Genomic DNA, 17,217 nt, shown 5'->3' with positions numbered 1-17,217 from the left:
AGAATGAAACTAGACTCCTAGCTCTCACCATCTACAAAAATCAAATCAAAATGAATTAAAGCCTTAGATCTAAGAGCTCAAACTATGAAACTTCTGCAAGAAAACATCGAGGAAACTCTCCAGGACATTGGCCTGGCAAAAATTTCTTGAGTAATACCCCACAAGCACAGGCAACCAAAGCAAAAATGGACAAATGGGGTCACATCAAGTTAAAAAGCTTCTGCACAGCAAAGGAAACAATTAGCAAAATGAAGAGAGAACCCACAGAATTGGAGAAAATATTTGCAAACTACTCATCTCACAAGGGATTAATAACCAGAATATATAAGGAGCTCAAACAATTCTATCAGAAAATAATCTGATAAATTTATTTAAAAATTGGCAAAAGATTTAAATAGACATTTCTCAAAATAAGGTATACAAATGGCAAACAGGTATATGAAAAGGTGCTCAGCATCATTGATCATCAGAGAAATGCGAATCGAAACCACAATGTGATATAATCTCTTTCCAGTTAAAATGGCTTATATCCAAAAGTCAGGCAATCACAAATGCTGGAGAGGATGTGGAGAAAAGGGAACCCCCTGCCACTACACCGTTCGTGGGAATGTAAATTAGTACAACCACTATGGAGAACAGTTGGGAGGTTCCTCAAAAAACTAAAAATAGAGCTACCATATGATCCAGCAATCCCACTGCTGGATATATACCCAAAAGAAAGGAAATCAGTACTGGAAGAGATAGTTCCCATGTTTGTTGCAGCACTGTTCACAATAGGTAAGATTTGGAAGCAGCCTAAGTGTCCATCAAAAGATGAATGAATAAAGAAATGTAGCGGTTATACACAATGGAGTATAATTTAGCCATTAAAAAGAATGAGATCCTGTCATTTGCAACAACATGGATGGAACTGGAGATCACTATGCTATAGTGAAATAAGCCAGGCACAGAAAGCAAACCTCACATATTCTCAATTATTTGTGGGATCTAAAAATCAAAACAAACTCATGGACATAGAGTAGAAGGATGGTTACCAGAGGCTGGGAAAAGAGTGGAGGATTGTGGGGGAGTTGAGGATGGTTAATGGGTACAAAAAAAAAATAAAAAGAATGAATAGGGCCTAGTATTTGATGACACAATAGCGTGTCAATAATAATTTTGTTGTACATTTTAAAATAACTGGAAGAGTATAACTGGGTTGTTTGTAAACCAAAAGATAAATGCTTGAGGGGATGGATACCCCACTTTCCATAATGTGATTATTACTCCTTGCATGCCTGTATCAAAACATCTAATGTACCCTGTAAATATACACACCTACTATGTCCCCACAAAATTAAAATTAAAAAATTTTAAAAATTCCAAAAAAGTGTAAGTTGCAAACTGAATGTTTTTAGGCATGATTTAAATGTGAAGAAAGCAATTTCTTTTTTTTTTTTTGACATGGAGTCTCGCTCTGTGGCTGGAGTACAGTGGCACGATCTCAGTTCACTGCAACCTCTGCCTCCCAGATTCAAGTCATTCTCCTGCCTCAGCCTCCTAAGTAGCTGGGATTACAGGAGCCTGCCACCACGCGTGGCTAATTTTTGTATTTAAGTAGACACGGGGTTTCACCATGTTGGGCTGGTCTTGAACTCCTGACCTTGTGATTCACCCACCTTGGCCTCCCAAAGTGCTGGGATTACAGGAGCCTGCCACCACGCATGGCTAATTTTTGTATTTAAGTAGACACGGGGTTTCACCATGTTGGGCTGGTCTTGAACTCCTGACCTTGTGATTCACCCACCTTGGCCTCCCAAAGTGCTGGGGTTACAGGTGTGAGCCACCACACATGGCAGAAGAAAGCAGTTTCTATATGGGAAGAATATGGACTAACTATACAAAGGATGAAATTCCTTAAGAGAAAAGGGTGAGTGGAGGAACAAAAAATCATGCACAGCACTGAAGAGCGTATTTGGTCATCTGCTTTGTCACCTTCAGATAATGGAATCAGAGGATAAGCATTGTGATGCATCATACAGCGTCTCCTTTCACATACAGTTATGAAAATGGGGATGGCGTTTCATTTCCTGAAATGCATCAATGCGGGTTAGATAGCTCATGAAATATAACTTCAGTTTTCAGGACAAGGTTTTAGTGAACAAGACAATCTAACATATTATTTTGTTAATTTTAAAAGCTTTTCCCCCGATAGAGGTGAGTACATTGTTTAAGCAGGTCAATAGAAAAAAAAAAAAACCCAGCTGTCAATAATAGGTTATTTTAGAGACATAGCAGAAAGAGTACAGCAGTATTCTTCCAACTGGAAGCTGAGGACATTGGGGTAAATTAGAACAGAGGAAATGTTTGGGGTAGATATTTGGAAGGGACAGTGGTGGATGGTAGTTTTAGAACAGAAGATCACTTAAAGGGACCTAGGAGGGTCTTAGGTTGGCATAATAGTCAAGGTGACCCATGCGTCGGGCTGGACGGCTCCAAGAGAGGCAGATGAAGCACATGGATAAGTAAGGGTTCTCATCTTCTACCGGCAAGACAGGACTCACAAAGCCACAGCACCCATGGTGGGGCTGACACTTCTATAGTCTTTCACAATGAAGACAGAGAAATAAGCACATACACTTTTATTAATATTATTTTACTATTATCATTGTCATTTGGCTGTGAGACTCCATGGTGTATTGCATAGCTGTGGAATCTACTGCCAGGTTTCAAATTCTGGCCCCACCTCTTCCTGCGACAAATGACTAAATCTTTCAGTCTGTTTTCTCACGGGTGCAATGGGACTGTAAAACCAGGGCTGTAACAAGGATGAAATGAACTAACATTTGTAAAGCACAGAGCCCATGCAACTGCTATTATTTTGTTTATTCTTATTACGTATAAACTTATGTATAAATTATGTATTTAGCATAGTACATATTTTATGTGTTATACATACATAAACAATTGATGTATCATACTTACCCTTAATTTTGTGCTCTGTTCCAGTGTAGGGTTATGATTACATAAGGACTTTTTACATATTCAGAAGCGTTGACACTGGGCCCTTACTTCTAACTTTTTGTGAAATTTGGTATGATAGGGGTCTAAGTTTTGCTAGTGTTTAAATGTTGAAACATACATTTCATAAGGAAGGAAGGAACATGTGCTTTGGTTCATTTAATTTTATTTGAATTTTGAAAAGATATCTTAAATTTTCTTTTTTAATATTCCTTCAGCTGTCATTCAACAAGTGTCTATTGAGTGCTTCCTGTGTGCCAGGCACTGTTCTAGATGCTTGGGAGGCAGAGATTCCTGCCCTCCTAAAACACTTCTGAAAACCTAAAGAACAACTTGGTAGCTTATTTTTTATAGGCAATTTCCCAGATATGGGGACGGGGTACACTGAGGGGGGTAAATGTACACTGGCTCATGTACACTTCTGGGGGGGCCGGGTACACTGGCTCATGTTTGTAATCCCAGCACTTTGGAAGGCCTAGGTGCAGATCGCTTGAGGTCAGGAGTTCTAGACCAGCCTGGCCAACATGGCAAAACCGCCTCTCTACTAAAAATACAAAAATTAGCTGGGCTTGGTGGTTGCCTGTAATCCCAGCTACTTGGGAGGCTAAGGCAGGAGAATTGCTTGAACCTGGGAGGTGGAGGTTGCAGTAAGCTGAGATTGCATCACTGCACTCTAGCCTGGGGAACACAGGGAGACTCCGTCTCAAAAAAAAAAAAAAAAGTTCTGGAAGAGAACATATTTCACAAGATATGATGCATAGTTCCCTTCTCCCAAATGATGTGTAGATGTGGGATGAATGAAACCAAATCTTTATGTTGCATTTTGTGTCATAAAAGTTACCCAGATACATAGGTCATTTTCAGATGCTGAAATTCAGGGTCTACACTTGTGGAAATAAACATACAGAAAATGAGGGGTGTGAAAATAAGACAAAAAAGTAATCCTGGAAGATTGCCCAGGCAATAATTAAGCAAAATAATTGAAAAATATAAAAGACTTAAACTTTGTTACAAATAAGAATAAACCATTTTAATGAAGTCCAGGGTCCCCGATTTCTCAGTATAAAAATCAAGGATTACAGTTCATTGAAAATCAGAAGAGAAGAAAAAACCTAATGGGTATATAGTGTTTATAATCTATGCGTTGCCCATATTCAATCTTATTTAATCTTCACTCTCAACTATGAGGAGGATTTTATCTTCTTCACTTAATGGAAGAGAACAGACAATTGGAGAAGGTGGTAACTTCCTCCAGTTGTATTCCAACTGGGCTTACCCAGTTGGAATATGCTGCAGAGAAGGCGTGAATTTACCCTATTTGGTTGCAGATCCTAAACATATCTTTAACAAATAACATGCAATCCCATGGGCTCCAAAAATCATATTTGGCTCTGAAAATGACTCTTTCTCAATATATCATAGTTCTATATTCTTTTTTTTTTTTTTTGAGATGGAGTCTCGCTCTGTCGCCCAGGCTGGAGTTCAGTGGCGTGATCTCGGCTCACTACAAGCTCCGCCTCCCGGGTTCCCGCCATTCTCCTGCCTCAGCCTCCCTTCTATATTCTTAATGCAACCATCTACCCTCAAGAAAACTTTCCCATTCTGCTTCAGGTAGGGACTGAACTAGCTATCGGGCCAGCACATTCTTCATGCGCTCAGGGATTCATTCCCCAGTCTCACTCAGCACCTTTATGTTAGGCACTCTGTTAGATGTTGGTGATATAAAAATAAATAAGACAGAATCCCTACTCTCAAAGGGCTTACAGTATAATTGGGCAGAAGACAGTTACTTTAGCAAATAATTTTATGAGATGGTAAGATAGGCCCATGTGATTATTATGAAACTCTTTTAATTTCATATTTTTCAATTAAATGCAGAAAATACTTATTAAGTGCCGACAGACCTTGTGCAAAGGAACTGGAGTTGCAGAAATAACCGAGCTCTGAAAAAGCAGTATACTACATAGGAAACAGTGCAATGAGGAGAAACATATTGATGCTTGCAGACTTGGCATTTTCACAAAGACAAAACTGGCTTTGCCTGACAGGATGTTTTAGGAAAACTTACCTAAAGATTTGTCCATGTAGTTTTCAGCAAGAACAAAATTTTCACTTGAGCTCACCAAGGGCTTAAGTGTCTTCCCCCAGGGTGTGCTCAGGTTGAGAGATCAACGGAGCTGTTTTCAATTAGGACAGAAGCCACAATTTGTTTGGCTCAACCAAAATTGTCAGAGTGTTATAATAAGGTGAACTCAAAGTAACTATTATCTGGACACCAATTTAGCATATTGCTGTGCCTTTTTTTTGTTTGTTTTTTAAGCATATGCTGCTCTAACAAAAAGGCTTGTCTAAAGGCATAAAAGGATATGAAACAGTATTTGGTTATGAATTGATATATCTCCAATCAGGAGACCAAGTAATATCCAGAACTATAAAATTAGATAAAAACATGCATGAGGTTAAGTGCAGCTACTATTAGATTATTGCTTTAAGATTACAGGTTTTTTTTTTTCTGGATAATTAGTCCTTTGTGTCTGAAGTTTTGTTTTTCATTTTAATTTAGTTTTAGCTTGTGTTAACCTGTATATTAGGCATTTAAGATCATCCATAGAATTTGAAGTCACATGTCTCCATATGTTAACCAAAATAAAAATGCTAAGATGAATCTATGGAAAATGGATTTGAAAATGTCTAAGTGCTCTAGGTAAAGCTATAAACTCTGAGTACTTTTTATAGGGTTGAAAGAGTTAATCAAAAGAAGTTTTTGAGTCAGAGAAAACTCAGTTCCATCTTCATTTCTACTAAAATGAGACCTTAAATTCTATTGAAATAGAATTTGACACAATTCAGGTCAGATTTCCTATCAACACCACCTTGCGCTCTGGGACACGTCTGTCTAATTAAAGGACTTCCTTCATTAGTCATCCTGTGTCCGGCAAGCTAAATCCTAATCTGTGGAGGAAAAGCAATGAGATGTTTTAAACAATGATAAGAATATCACAAATAATCAATTTCTATGGCATTACCAGCTACCTGGTCAAGGAGAAGTCTGTAAGTGCAAGAATGTATTGTAGAACTCCAGCTCGCCTACTGGGCATTGATTCTTTGCAGTGTGCATAGATTGCTGGGTTTAAAGAGAGATTCCTAATGATGCTCACCTTTAATTTTTCCCCTCAAATAAAAAGAAAGCAAGTTGCCCATAAAGGCCTCAGTATAAGCAAATGAGTGTCTTTATGGTTGTAAAGATGTATTGTGAGACTTTTCACAAAAATAGGAAACCAGCAAACTGCTTGGGAGTAATTAGACGTAATCTGATGCATGCAACCTCATAAAGGAGGAAGAGCTAATTACAATTACAATGCACCGTACTTAGAAACATATTTATTGTGCTTAATTTTAAGATGTTTACTTCACCTGAAAGAAAAGGCCTACAAAAGCATTTCCATGTAATCAAAACACAGATCTCCTTTTACCAACCACATTTATTTCAATTTCTAAAGTTCATGGCAGACAGCATTTTCATCTACATTAACCTTTGGAATCCTTACATGTTCCAAAACTAGTGTCGCTTAAGAAAAGCACACATATTCACCCCCAGCCCTACCCACCACCTCTCTATGCTACCCCCACACTGGAGACAGAATGAAATACAACGATTTGACACAATAATTTAACCATAGCTTCCTCAAGAAAGGGCATCGACAGACTGATATATTCATTAAAGAATTAAACTTGCATTTAATCTTCAAAACTGAAACAAAACACAAAGAAAGACCTCTATAACTTTCCCAGCACACTTTCATACACGCTGCCTTCACATGGAATATTCATTACTCTCATTAAAGTAATACCAACTGGAACCAAAATCTATGTTGTGCCTTTAAAGTAGAAAAATGGAGATGGATTAATAATATTCTGATTATTAAGACTTCACTTTCAGTTACTAAGGAGCAGAATAAGGCAAAAAACGTCCATCCTAAACCCCAAGTTAATTTCCTTTTAATTCTATCCAGAACGTGACTTCTGTGTTATATAGAAGATACCTGAAATTAAAGTTTAAGTTGAAGGAAAAGGAAATTAGAAGAGTTAAGCAGATGACTGTAACTTTATAAGAATTCTGGGGCGATGCGTTTGTTTCTTGTAGGGCATGGCTCGTTGAGGCAGGAAACAGTGGCCGTGGTTAGGATTCTGCGCATCTCTAGCCTGTGCCGGGAAGAGGGGGGCGCACGCGCAGGTGGGCGCTTCAGAGACAGTCTGTCAGCTCCACCTGGAACGATGACAGCAGCTCCTGGCTGTCCCCGGCATTCTGACCACACAGCTTGCGGAGTTCTTTGTACAGTCGGAAGGAGAGGCCGTACCTGTGACCTCCCACGGCCTCCTCTGTGATGCAGCCTCCATCCTCTCAGTGGCCTGAATGCAAACCTGTTCCCTGGAGAGGGCAAATCATTGAACATATGTTTAGTCTAAAAATATAGCTTGCAAAAAATGCACTTTTGGAATGTGCTAAGACATTTCCCTACAGTAGAACCTTCTCTTTGCCCCAGAGATTTGTCAAGTGGAATTGAATGCACACACACATCAACCTGCACGTTGTTTGCCAGACTAGGGCCATTTCTGTGTGTTCTTGTGTCTTTTGCAGAAAACGCCAGCCATGTTGAAACAAGATGCCTTACAAAAGTTGTGAGCACATTACTACTCCAGGTTTCTTCCCATGGAAGATTTAAATTTAGAACTCACTGAATTAACATTTTATTTTAAGGCACGGGAAAGATACGCAATGTGCCTTATCAATAGTTGAAATGGGATTGGAGAATATCTCTCAAGTTTATCAATTACTAAACAAAAAGATGTATACAACTTCTCCAAGATTAAATTCTTAAAGATCTAAGATGACAGACATATTTTTATAACAAAGATCTACAATGAAGCATTGGTGGTGTTTAAAACAATGTCAAGATAGGTAACAAAGGCACTTTTAAAAATACCATGAGCCGAAAATTAAAACAGCAACCAATTTTTTTTTTTTTAACGTGGCTCTTTGGTTTTCTTCAAGATTTATATTCTCAAAATGTGAAAACTGTAGGAACCACTCGAGAACATCACTGAGCAGTAAGAAAAACGGGGTTTTCCATAAAGCTTTGGTACCACCTAAATCAGCTTTAGGCCAAAACCGACGACTCTGAAACAAATCAGAATTCAAACAGCCAGGCCACGCTGCTAAAGGTACATGCTTACTGTGAAGGGCACACTCCCCACCTGACATATTCCACGTCTACAGAGAACATATCAGACAGAGACTCAGACATGATCACTGACACCAGAATCGAGTTTCCTCACCGAATGCCGCATAAATGGGAGGGACTATAATGACACACACACACACACACACACACACACACACACACACGCATGCACATGCTCTCTGCCTCCCTCCCTCTCTGCATGTTCTCGCAGTGAAAATAACACACGTATAATACGACAACCTTGAGAGAGCACAAACTGCTGGGAAACATTACCTTCTGTGCTGCGGAGAATTCATGAGTTTTCACCAGCTGCCTGGATCTGTCCGGACATGTTCCAGTGCTCATCCTGTTAAGACTGGCAATTAAACAGAGTATTACTAGGAGACCCCAAATTTGATTCCATCCTCTTCTCCTCTTTACAGAACCCAATTTGATTTTTTCGCCACTGGAAAAAATGCATGCGTAACTGTAGCTGTATACGTGTGCCTGAGTGTATGCATTTCTGATGCACCTAAGCAAAAATGACAACTCTACAATAAAACAATATGAATTCCTACCACGAAAGAAAATGAGTTTTACAAAAGTACAAGTTTGTCATAGCTGTTTTCAACAACTGTGTGTTTAGCAATACACCTGCTTTCATATTGTCTTTTAACTGTCTCCTCTTGCTACTTAGGCTGGCAAAAGACAGCCTCGATGGTTAATCGCCGAATGTATAGAGAAATGAAACATGGGCTTTTAAAAGAGTAGTAAGCTGGAAAGAAGATAAATAACAAATTAGTAAATAGGAAAGTCTTGCAAATCTATGACATGTTACAAAGGGAAAATACAAGCAGAACCTGTAAAATGTTACCAAAATACGAAAAGAACCTAGAAAAGGAGTACATTGTGTGTTTATTTGAAACACTTCTTTGCTGAGATGAGACACATTTTAGCAAGGGACTGTGGGGTAGGCAGATTGTCAGGGGAGCTGAAAATGCAGCAAGAATGACCAAAGTTAAGAGATCTAATGACTCATGACACCTTCCCTTAAAAATAAATCCAAACAGGGGAAAGGAATAATAAATTTTAAAATCGCTAACCGATTGGCAACCCAGATTTTGCTTTATTAGGGAGGGCAAGTAGATTTTATGTGATAGTTTGTTGTATTTAAAGACAGTGTAAAACTCTCATTGCAAACAGTTGTTTACAGTGCGTTTTTCAGCGCCGAGCTGTTTTAAAGCTCAATTGTGCATTTTGCAGATAAAGTGGGAAAACTAACTGAAGGCTGTATTGTAAGCAGTGGTTGCCGTGGAAACCCCAGTTTCAAGAGCTGGTTCTCCATTACCACTTAATTTAGGCTTCCTAATTGCATTCCACTAAATCGGTAGCGACAATATCTGCAGAGCAAAACTGCATGCCCAGTCTAGCGCAAACCTCTTTGAAACAGGCTTTTTGAAAGCCAGGAGCTATAAAAACTCAGCATGACGTGGAGCATATGAGAAACCTGTAGTTCAAATGTACTACTGCCTGCTTTCTCATCCTTGGTAACTTCAGTGTGCTCCACACCAATCTATTAGTTCAGTCTACCTTAAAGATCATAAAGCTCTGCCATGTGGAAACTCATCTGTCCAGCAACACATTGGTGCAAAATAGATTTAATTGTACTCCCAACCCTGTATCATGTCCACCTTATTTTACTGCACACCAGCAGGTAGCCAGTGCACAGTCTCACTTCCCTTGAACTGCCCTTGCTCCACAATACGAGGAGAACAATACTTTCTCAGTTTAAATTATTTGCCACTGTTGGGCTGAGCGGAGAGCTAGACCGCCCATATGTGACCTGAAGAAGAGGCTTGTCAGAACCACTAGACATAAAAGCATTCCAATTATCGACCACACTGCTTTAATAGAGGAGGCAACTAATATGATCGTGTAAGTGACTGCACCAGTGAGGAGCTCTTCGTCACTGTCAGACTAACACTTGAGTTAAACTCTTGTAAATCAGTCACATTATGCTGCTGGTGGAGCAATAAACACAGATCTATTAGGCTTACGATTCCAGAGAGCTCTTTCTGCAAAAGGAGTTACACTGGATGCCTTATTAATATGAAATTTGCCATGTTTATTATTTTGCAATTACTAATACGGGTAACGTTGGCACATTTAAGTTGCCTGTGATCAGATTCTGAAAGGGAAGCAAATGCCTTTGGTGGCCAGAGAGCAGGCCAGCCTGTCTCCGTGGCAGGGCACCGCAGGGCACGGTGGGCATTCTGCGTGAGCGGCCAGTGGGAGAAGAAGTTGGCTGACTCTTGATTGACAAAAAATCCCACAATTCTCATTTTTCTCTTTACACAACGAATGCTTTCAAGCAAAACGCCGTGCTGTCTTGGAGCACAGGACTTCATGCCAATCCCCGGCGAAGCTCATCATTTCCTCACTCAGGACCTGAGGATTTGGCATCTATATTGTAGGCGAAGAGACTCTTTTGCTCCAGAGAGGCAAGTAAACAACTGCAGCGTTTTATCCTCTCCCTGGCGTGGGTGCATGTTGCTAAAGCAGCCCAGGCACTGCTGCCAAGCACTCCACTATTGTCTTCTGTCTCCCAAGGTTTCGAACGCCCCTGCCCTCCCAATGGCGGGTCTTCTGCAGGGATGAATGAGGCATTTTCCAGGACAAGACTTTATGAATGAGACAGACTGTGTATTACAAGGCAAGAGGCTCCTGTGCATTTCCTGAAGAAGAAAGCCAATGTGAAGACTGCATCCCAGTTTCAGCAGCAACGTGGAGGAGAAATCAACATCGCTGACAAGATTTTGCCCGAAAGCCTCTCCCTTAGTCATGATACAAAGAGTTGATGATCGATTCAAAGGCCAGGCATATAAAAGTCTTGGACAAGGTAGATTCTAAAGAACAAATAGGTGCTCTTCTGAGGCAGTGGGGAGGGGCGCCCACTGTTGGACCATTTTAATCGACAGAAAATCAGGTGCACTGCTGTGGGTGTGGCAGCTGCAAAACATGGCAGGATTGCAGGGCATCTCTGGATGAAATATAATGACTCGTGGTTCTGTGACTGAGAACGTGTGACCTTGGAGACAAAGTCTGAGCAAAATTACCAGTGAAAGTTCTGATGTTAGTTATCCTGAGTCAGGGAGACCTCATCGAAGTACTCCTTTCCGATGCCCTAGAGTTTCCTTAAGAAGGCCTTGGCATCAGCTTCGGGGTGTGAATACATTTCTCTATTTCTGATGCACCTGCAACCTGGGTGCTGCAACCGTTCTTTTCTGTGTGTTTCTTCTTCACTATGGATGGAGAAAAGTAAACAAGTGTGTTTTGTGTGTCACCTTCATGTTGCCACTCTTCAGTTAAGCAAGTAAAAGCTAGCCCTTCCTCCCAAACCTTGCTCTGTGCCTCTGTTCCCAGAGCAAGGTTTTCAACCCTCTTGAGACTCTGTTTCAGCCCAAGTCCAGGGCCCTCAGAGATTTTTTTTTCTCCCTGAGGGGATAAGCAGGGCTTTAAAAAGATACTACTCCCTTTCCAAGCCCACGAAGTGCTCAGAAGCAGCCCCGAAAGGAGCCAGCAGGGAAAAGTAGACTCAACCTCGTCCAAGCATCAGGTTCCTGCTAATTTCCTCTCCTGCAACCCTGAGGAAATCACCTCTGATTTTATCTGTGTTCTCCCACTTTGCCACTGCTTATCTCTGATCCACCCATGGAACTAATAAAATAAAGGACTAATGTTTCCTTCTCATCCTTAACAATTAATTCTAATTCTAAAACTTCTTTGATCTCCTCTCCATTATTCTAAAACGAAACCCCTAATCTTTGGGCTTAAAATCAAGCCTTGTTTCAGTACATAGCCTAAGTACCCCATGGAAAGAAAATTGCAGCAGCCACAGAAAATGATTACTGCTGAATTACAAATCACAGAGAGTTGCATAAATAGTTATGAGGGAAAATCTCAGGATAATGTTGCTGATACAATCAATAGCATCTTTGATAGTGATAGGCCCAGGGGGTCTATGTATTATCTATCCACCAAAATGCCAATATAATAAAACCTACAGAGGAATTTATATCAAGATCCATTCTCTGTTAATTCCCAAGTGAATAATAAATCAAATTGGATACCTGAAAGATCGTCTCCTCTAATTGACTTGTTTAAGAAACTGGTTATACTGGTCATTATGCTATTCCAACTAATGTGTGTTAGGAAGCATTTCTCTCTCTTTTAAAATTAATACAACAGTTTCACATATGACCCATGATGCAAAGAAAAATGTATATTCTGTAAGTAATTGGAACTCATTACAATTATATTTACTAAAATGTTTTGTGTTTCCATCATTTCTCCCGGAACTGCAGTGGTCAGTAAGGGGCCCAGAGTATAAGAGGTTTCCTATTAAATGCTTTTTGAAAAAGCAAATATACATTGATCAGGCTTTCTTTATCTTTAGCTATCACTGCTCATTTTCTCTTCTTTCCTTCCACTGAACATCTTTTAAATTAATTAATCTATGAATTTCCAAACGTTAGATAGCAATCTATATACATTTCTGTAGAAAAATGAAAGACACATTTTAAATGGAAGCCTTTTGTGGTCCCAGAATGACACTACAAATGAGATTTCCATAGGTCTTATGGTTAAGGCAGGTGTCTTGCAAAGTGGCAAGAATTCTCTCAGCTCACTAGGGGATTGATGATTAAATCTTACTAACACAAACATGACTTTCTTATATACTTCTTCATAAGAAGTAGGTTTTAGAGCTCCACATCATGGCCTACATATTGGAACAATATTTGGTATAATAAAATTCCAGTAAAATAAACATTTCTCTTCTCTCTGTCTTTTTTAAAACAAATCCTTCTACTCCATTTATTTGTTTTGCAGGGGAATTTGGCCTGATTGGAATAATAAAGCGGCTATTTCGTATATGTCTTAGGCACCAAAAAATGTTATCTGAAGTGGTCTTATGGCCCTAGGCTAGGAGCTAACACATGAAGCCCCCAGAACTTCATCTGGTGGGTGTTAAGGTCTTCAATAACGTGGCCCCTGTCTTTACACAAATCTACGTATCAATTCCACTTGAAACAAAGACTATTCAATACATTGTATTTCAAAAAGTTTAGATTTGCTACTTTAATTCTTAGGAGAAAAATCACATGTAGTCTGGGCAGGACTGGCGACACAATTTGAGGAGCTCTGTGCAAAATGAACAGTTCCCCCTGTACAAACATGGTAGAAGTGAATCTCATGCCTGCAACAGCAGAGCGTTAAACCAAGCATGGGCCCTCCTGGGCACAGGGTCCTGTGTGACTGCAGGCACGGCACACGCCCACAGCCAGCCCTGGTTTGGATTCCAGCCTTGGTTTGGATCCCTTTCTTAGCTGTGTGATCCTGGCAACTTAACCTTACGTAGCTTGGGTTTTCTGTGACTTTCAAGCACACTGTACCACACACTGGTATGGTGCTTGTGAGCATAAAATGCAACAGTGCTTTGTAAATTCTGGAGCATGATGTAAAATCACGCGTTCGGATATCATTATTTCATTATTACTTTTAAATTGTTAGGTCATGATTAGGATTGGGAACAGACAAGATCATGACGTCATCAGTCCAATGTTGTCTTCACTTTTCTTTCTCTTGCCTGAGAGTGAAGTGACTCGATACGCCTCTCAGCCTCGTTGAGCATCAGATCACACGAATAGACCATCTTGTTCTTCTCTGTAACAAAAACCACCACCGTATTCTATCCCGTGTCGTGGGTCCCTGCTTTCTCCAGTCCTGGGACCCACGAGCGAGTCAGTCACTGAGAAGGTGTCATACTGAATTGATGGGATGCCTGGACATATAAAATGGTGATGTTCCCACGAACCACTTTTCTGAGCCTTCATAACGTAAATATAAGCTACTCCAGCTGAGCATTGTATCAGAAGGACATGATTCTCACCCCAGACTCAGGCAGGGACAGTGCTCAAACACCACAGCCACAGGTCCCATCTAAGCTGAGTAGCTGTAGGAATGAGGGCAACCCCTGAAGGTCTCTGAAGCCGCCACCCTAAGGGTTCCCTGACACTTCTATTGCTTCTAAGCAAAGGGACAAGCCTCAGCCTTCCTTTGTGGTAAGACACTTCTGATCAGATTGACTTGTGAAGTGGGATCCAGGAGGCTTAGAGTTGAGTCTGATTATATTTTTCAGTAGCTTAACTGAGTCTGAGAAGCAACTTCTCCGATGTTCCCACAGAACCTTGGTGTGCAGTCTTTCCTGGGAGGCCCTGTCACCATGGAATTGCTTCAAGATGTCAGGTGCTGTCTCAAAAGCCGTGTGGGCAAAAAACACCAGAAACAGATTCCAAAGGCAAACCTTGGCAGACTTGTAGGATAAAGGCTAATGCCATTCATCATAAAGAGCTCCTAAGATTTATGAAGAGAAAGATGAAGAATCTGATGGAAAAATGTGCGAAGGACATCAGCAGGCAGTTCCCAGGAGAAAAGAAATGGCCCTCGAATACAGGAAAAGATGCTAGAGCGAAAGAAATGCAAATTAGGAGTACGCTTAGCCACCAGATTGGCAAAAACTCATGTTTGTCAGCATCATTTGTGGATGAGCCTGTGAGGAAACAGGCCCTATTCTATATTGCTGGGAAAGGTGTAAAAGGGTATGACCCCTTATGGAGGGAAATTAGGCAACATCCAGAAAACTTACATAGGATTTGACCCTTTGAAACAGAGCTCTGACTTCTAGGAATCCATCCTGTAGACACACAGCCAAAAATACTGTAAGGCATATGCACAAAATTATTCACTGCAGCATATGCGTATTAGCAGAGGATTGGAATCAACCAAGGTGTCTCCATTAATAGGGGACTGTGGGAATAAACAATGGAGCATCTACACAAAGAGAGTCGATGCAAAAAAGAAGTGAGAAATGTAGAACGCAAACCTTTTGTGTAAGAAAGAGAGATGATATAAATATATTTACTGATTTGCTTACATTTTCAAAAAGCAACCCTGAAGAGATAAATAAAAAATAAATATAAATCATTATCTGTAGAAGAGGGCACAGGGGGCAGAAGGGAAGGAGACACCTTTGAATCATGTCAATGTTTTGTAGATTCAAAAAACATACATTTTAAATGAATGAGCCAACTCTACATCAGTTTGGTGACATAATCACACAGAGAAAATAATGATTTCAAGTGACTTTAGAAGACATTATTTAACCTGTGCATGCATGATGAAATATTTTATAGGAACAAATAATGCTGCCACACAGTGTTCAACTCCATTCTGCAGTCTTAGTTTTAGTAACAACATTAGTAATAATACTTTGTGATAATTCTACATAGTTTGTATGATACAACAAATGAATAATTTGAAGCCAATATTTTTAACATAAGAGAAAAAAAAGGACAAGTGTAAAGCCAAAGGGGATAAGAAAAATTCCTGCAACGTAATTGAAACTATCAGGATTATCTCATGATTTAATTTTTTTTTTTTAACTGGCCCAACCTGAAAGCAAAGGCAACATTGCAGCACTAACTACTCCTAGTGCTTAAAGGGTGGTCTGTAAATACTATTTCCCAATGGAAGAAATCAGTTCTGGGACAGAAAATATGTAAATGAAGTGGGACATTTTGGTGTGTCAGAAACAAACGGAAGCTATAGAGGACTAGTGGGCATATGTCAAAATAACACACTAGACAATATACAAGGGGACCACTGGCCAAAGACAGAGCAAGTTGAGCATCAAAAAATGATGCTTAATTACCAAAATACACTAAATGTGTAAAAACATGAACTCTCCATGCTACTGACAGGGGGAGTTTAGAAACAACAACAAAACAAAACAAAGTGCACACACTAAACAAAATAATTCACTGGTGACCACTGTAAGTAATTAGGACTTCAAATCCTTTGAACGCTGGCAAAGGAAGGAAAGGAACAAACCATTTATCGTGCCTTGCGAGGACTAATGTGATCGCCCTAGTTAATGAAAGAAAATTATTTACAAAAAAAGGTGGAAAAATAAACCAAATTAGAAGGTCACCCTTTACGACCTGTAATGGATGATCTGACTTTGCAAAGCACACAAGTGGAGGACACAGTGAGATGGAAGTGTGATGGGAACTTTATGGTGGAGGGATTAGACCGTCACCACCTCTTGTGCCCCCACATAATTGCGATTGTGCTCCCAAAGATGGCCACAATGGTACTTCCCATCCTCTTTTGCACTGTGACCTTGTGACCTCCCCAGCAAGAGGTAGAGTCTATTTCAAATCCTTTTGATCTACAATGGTCCCATGACATGTTCTGGCCAATTGAATGAGATGGATGTGACGCTCTGTAACTCTCAAGGCTGGGCCTGGACCCATAGCTTCTGCCTGTGTCACTAGAACACCCTCTTCAAAGCCAGTCACAAGAGCAACCCAGAGACCATCACGCTATAAGGAAGCCCAAGCTAACCATTTGGAAAGAGAGGATGACCACTGAGGAGCCAGGCCCATGAGCAAGACCTTATTGGACTTGCCAGTGCAGGCACCAGCTGGATGCAGTAGAATGAAGGAATCCAGCTAATGCCACATGGCTGTATCAGAAAAAACTGCTCAGCAAAGCTCTACCCAAACTATGACCTATGGAATTGTGCACAAATAATTGTTTTAGGCCGTCAAGTTTTGGGATAGTTTGTTATGCAGAGCTACTGCATAATTTAAAAGTCAGTGTTTTGGAACTATCATGAAGTACCTGCTTCAGGGGGGCACAAATGATCAACAAGGAAACCAATAAATGCAAGTTTGGTAGCGATTTTAATACTGGAAAAAAGTGGCTGTCACCATCTGAACCTTACTAAGAGTGGGACAGCCTGACAGTAGGGGTCTTTCGATAGAATGTAATAAGGAGTGCCCAGTTTCACTTATGAAATATTATTATAGCACTTTGGGAGGCTAAGGTGGGCGAGTCACCTGAGGTCAGGAGTTCGAGACTAGCCTGGCTA

The 17,217-nt window shown here is 40.3% G+C and overlaps 1 long non-coding RNA gene across 1 annotated transcript; it reads right to left on the bottom strand.

Moving 5' to 3' along the window:
* Nucleotides 1–6,361: 6,361 nt before the first annotated feature.
* On the bottom strand, nt 6,362–8,566 carry LOC105522181. Its single transcript, XR_001003402.1, has 2 exons — nt 8,517–8,566; nt 6,362–7,429 (listed from the first exon to the last, which is right to left on the bottom strand). It is a non-coding gene; the product is annotated as an uncharacterized LOC105522181 (long non-coding RNA).
* Nucleotides 8,567–17,217: the final 8,651 nt, after the last annotated feature.

The sequence above is a fragment of the Colobus angolensis genome, unplaced genomic scaffold (genome assembly GCF_000951035.1).
Source record: "Colobus angolensis palliatus isolate OR3802 unplaced genomic scaffold, Cang.pa_1.0 Scaffold42, whole genome shotgun sequence".
NCBI classification, from domain to species: domain Eukaryota; kingdom Metazoa; phylum Chordata; class Mammalia; order Primates; family Cercopithecidae; genus Colobus; species Colobus angolensis.
This window is presented reverse-complemented; position numbering and strand designations above follow the sequence as displayed.